The following is a 4625-nucleotide window of genomic DNA, read 5'->3' as shown; positions in this document are numbered from 1 at the left end:
GGTTTTAGCTTTATGTTATAGCCCGGGGGCTTTGTGTTTGTGTTTACTGTTTAACCGGAGGACCGGGTGAGGCTATAAGGGGTTGGAGGAGGCCTCATAGGAGCTCCACAATAGCGTGGAGTCTCCTGGCACCGGAGGGGGCGCGGCTTTGTCTGGGGGCACATTAGCCCAGCCCCAGAGCTAGGGGGCGCAGCGAAGAGCCCTGACTAGGGGGCAGCGAAGAGCCCCGGAGCTAGGGGGGCAGTGAAGAGCCCCAACTAGGGGGCAGAAAGGAGCCCCAGAGCTAGGGGGCAGAAAGGAGCCCCGGAGCTAAAGGGGGCAGTGAGACGCCCCGGAGCTAGGGGGCAGCAAGGAGCCCCGAGAGTGAGGAGGGGCGGTGAGGAGCCCTGACAGCAAACGAAGGGCCGAGACATAATAACACGGCCCAAGTCAGATTACAACAGCACCATCTGCGAGGCTTGGGCTGCGATGTAGGGGAGGAAAAGGAGCCGCAGATAGCGCCCCCTGTCATCGTGGCGCATATAAATGGGCAGCCTCTCGCTAATTACAGCAATCTATTAAATACATAAGATCCAGGTGTGGCAGGCGAGTAAGCAGGCGGTTGGCCCATTACAGGAGGGCGGAGCCATACCCGGAGAGGCTCCAATAGTAGCACGCCTGTCACACTCTCACTTTAGATACCAACAGCCAAAACTTAGCTTTTCAAAACCTTTGCTCAACTGCTGCCTAATCCTGGAGCACCTACATACCCGAGTGACCCTATTTCATGTAATGGATAATGAAAGTGCAACTTGAAACTAACTCTAAGGTACCTGATTATTGTGTAGGAGTTATTCTATTACCTGAGATTATGGGATGCAGGGTGTTTCAATAGACAAGGCCATGGCCTGTCAGAATGCTTGAACTCTGCTCTCAGGCCTATAACTGACTCTTATCTGACCTGAGACAAATCAGTTCACCTCTAGGTCTCAGGTCCTCCTCATGTAGAGGTAGTGGTAAAAGGTAGAGGTAGTGGTAACAGCACTCAAGATCTGTGGATGAAAAGCATGATACAAAATCATTTTACTTAATTTCCAGCTATTCTATTCTGTACAACCAAAAGATGGTGCATGTTTTTCTGATGTCTCTTCAGCAACCGCCCTACTTAAACCCCACTGCAACACTGGTTTTGCTGCATGACCACCACACTGTGAAAATCTGACTCCAAGTGCAAAAAGGAGGATTAAAGGCTCATTTCCTCCAGTAATGAGCTATAATTAATGCTTCTCCACTCAATGATTTAGAGTGTAATAACTCAGTGCATAAATAAACCCATGGTCAAACTGATACCCTGCAAAGTCCAGGGGGATTACAAGAACAAGCTCAGAAGGCAATGACAGACAGGGGTAAGATTTGATTGGTCAACAACAGGATTCCTACTGAAAGCTCTGTCTTTAGGATTGACTGCAAAGCAGCAGTTGTAAGCCACTGTAATGCCAAGTTGGTATTGAATTACATATATAGGCCTGTGTCAAAACAGGCGTGCTGGGAGCAGCTATCAGAAAAGTTCTAGGGAAAATCTGAAAGGAAGAGACTGAAATGTGGTCAAAAATAGGGGAAAAAAAACTGCTTTGAAGTAATCTCATGCCTGGCATACAGAAGAGATACTAAGGTGTTTCATTCAGTAAAATAAAAACATATAAGCTTGAAAATCAAACACAGAAAATGAATAGCATAGATTCAAATCCTTTTCATAGGCACCTGAGCAGAAATAATACACAATTTAAGCACCAGTCACAAAGAGTAGGACAGATCACCCTCACTCCAGTGGCCATGAAACCACCAAGGCAAGTAGAATTTTTTGATACCTCCATTTGGGCCTGAAAGGCTCCCTCAAAGCCCCCCATTAAGCTTCCAAGCATGTTCACAGCCTAGGTGCCTGAACTCTGTTGTGATTCAGATCGCAGCTAGGGGGTGCCTAAAATCAGTTTAACCCCATGATGTATGAAACATCCAACAAGTGCACCTATTGCCTGATTGACACAGATGGCCCTTTCATACTATTTTGGTGTGTGACTTAAACAATCTGCATCACATAGTACAGAAGCAGAAGAAAATACTGATCAGAGAATCACAGAATTTAGAACTAGGAAGATCCATTATGACATTGTATTGCCAGCTGAATAATGTATTGGTGTTCTGTCCTTCAGCTTATTATCACTTACCTACTTCCATTTGAGTAAATTTTGCTGGAATGAAGTGTCATAAGCAGTATTTTTGTTCTGATGTGAGATTTCCATTATCTTACCAAACACAGAGTAAAAACTAGGTGTATGACATAAAAAAGCTTCACCATGATGCAGCAGTGCATCGATAAGCCTCCCACATTACATATAGAGCATGACTGAAGTGTTTTTAACATTTTGCAAATCAGCAATCAAAGATGAAGGATAGTATTCCAGCACACACTTTTCTGGTAGACTTTTTCCATTACACAGAAATCCATCAACTGGGGATTTCTTTAACAACTGAAGTCCCAGCATTATACTAAATTCATCCATAGACTGTCCTTACTGATAAAATCAGACCACACTCAATCAACTTCAACTCACTATAAATTGGGACAAGAAAGCAGCGACTAAACGGGATAAATTTTCCTGTGCTTCTGTACTATTTAAGGGTGAAATGCTATTCCCAGCCCCTAGACTGTAGCTAAATATACACAGGAACAGTAGGTTTGATTATGTACTGCCCAGACCTGCCTGCATTATCTTCAGTCTAGCTAGTTTTGAAAATGAACAGAGAAGTCCTTCTGGCACAGACTTTGGCTAGGGTGAGCAACCCAAATATAAACCCAGGATTCCTAGTCGGTTTGTAGAGTCCACACCTCCACTTCTTGGCTACAAGCACTACCCAGTCTAACTAGATAAAAGATAGATAGTTGCACCTACCTGGACTAAAATCACACCTTTATTTTCTATGCAAAACTGGATGGGGTGGAAAACTTGACAAAAAACTGGATGGGGCAGAACATCTCAAGGAAAAGGCGCCAGCCTTCAAATGAAAGAGACACTATCATCCTACTCCATACCCTGAGACAGTAAAATATTATCCAGGAGGCCATCTGCACTCACAGAGAAGGAAGCAGAATTTGTCCCTTCATCAGCAACAATCTGATCACAAGTATTTCTCTCCTATCGTTTTATTTGTTTGTTTCTCATTCTGTTTGGTTTCTTAATACAAAGATTCAGGACCTCACATGGATTCCTATTCTTATGTAGATCTCCCACTGACTGTTGACAAGTAGAGCTTTCAGAAGCCCATAGGTATGTATGTGTTTTACTTTTGACCTGCCCTGAGATGCACATACACTATCTGAGCATTATTCCAGTTTACAAATGCAGCTCTGTCTTATTGGCAATGTCAAAATATTTTGTAACCCTTCCTCAATCTTATTGCTGTTAACTGGAAAAAGTAGAGCCATAGAAAAGGTTGGAATAATGAAAACAAGGATCATTATTAAAACTCTTAATGTTAGAAATTTGGGAAAAATTCAAATAAGGTTATGCGACACTCATGCTTCTCTCCTTTTTGCTTCTGGATACCATCCCTGATCTGGAGTCTTTGGCAAGGGAAAAGAGGAAGCTCAGTTCCAAAAAAAAATTAATTAATTTACCATTTAAAACTATATCACTTCTTTGACAATGTAGCTGGTCCCTTCGGTTCATTTTGAAGTACCAGAATTCATAATTCTGTGCTTTAGCATTCTACCAGTAATATTACAGAATCCCATTTTCTAGGAAATGTGTGGCAATCTACAGAGGTTTCTTCTGTTTAAAAAAGGGAGAAGGATATATTTTTTAATTATTTCATACTATTTTATTCTTTTGACAAATAATCTCCCCTAGCTCTCTCTTTCCATAACGTACATGCCATGATTTAGCCAGCTTTCACTTCTCTTGTATATATTACAGATGGATCCTGCACCTATTACACTCCCTGTAAAAACTCCTATTTACTGAACTAATAGTAGGAATAGTCCATTAAAGCATGGGTTCTTTGGGACAGACAAAGGACCAGATTCTAGTCTACCTATTAGACATATACAAGGATGTAATTGTAATTCTATTCCTGCATGAGCCCCTGAAAAACAATGTAAAAGCTAGAGGAGACCTCCTTACGCTCACTGCTTTTAGTAACTCAGTCTCAGAGCTAAAATGACAGCCTGTTATACGAGTCATTATATTAACATTTTTTCAGAGAGTCAAACAGATTCGTACTTGGGCATCTAAGTCCACTTACACAGTAGGCCTGTGCAAAGCGGCTAGTATTCACTTCAGATTCGGATTCAGCCAATTTGGAAGACAAAGATTCGCTCTGGTGATTTGAATTACTGTCCCAAAATGATTCAGCCGAATCTGATTCAGAAATTTGACTGCTGCTGAATCAGCCGAATCTCTGAATCACACAGGCCCCATCCCTTGCCCACTCTCAATGGCTGTCCCACCTGCCCCAGGACCCAGCTCTTTGAAAATAAAAAGCCCCCCCTCACTGGCTCCTGACCAGTGAGAGGTGATCTCTGCTGCCCCCCCATGCCCCATACCACATAGGGAGCTGTACCATGAGCCCCCCAACCCCCACCCGCT

The sequence above is a fragment of the Crocodylus porosus genome, unplaced genomic scaffold (genome assembly GCF_001723895.1).
Source record: "Crocodylus porosus isolate Cpor-Errol unplaced genomic scaffold, CroPor_comp1, whole genome shotgun sequence".
NCBI classification, from domain to species: Eukaryota; Metazoa; Chordata; order Crocodylia; family Crocodylidae; genus Crocodylus; species Crocodylus porosus.
This window is presented reverse-complemented; position numbering follows the sequence as displayed.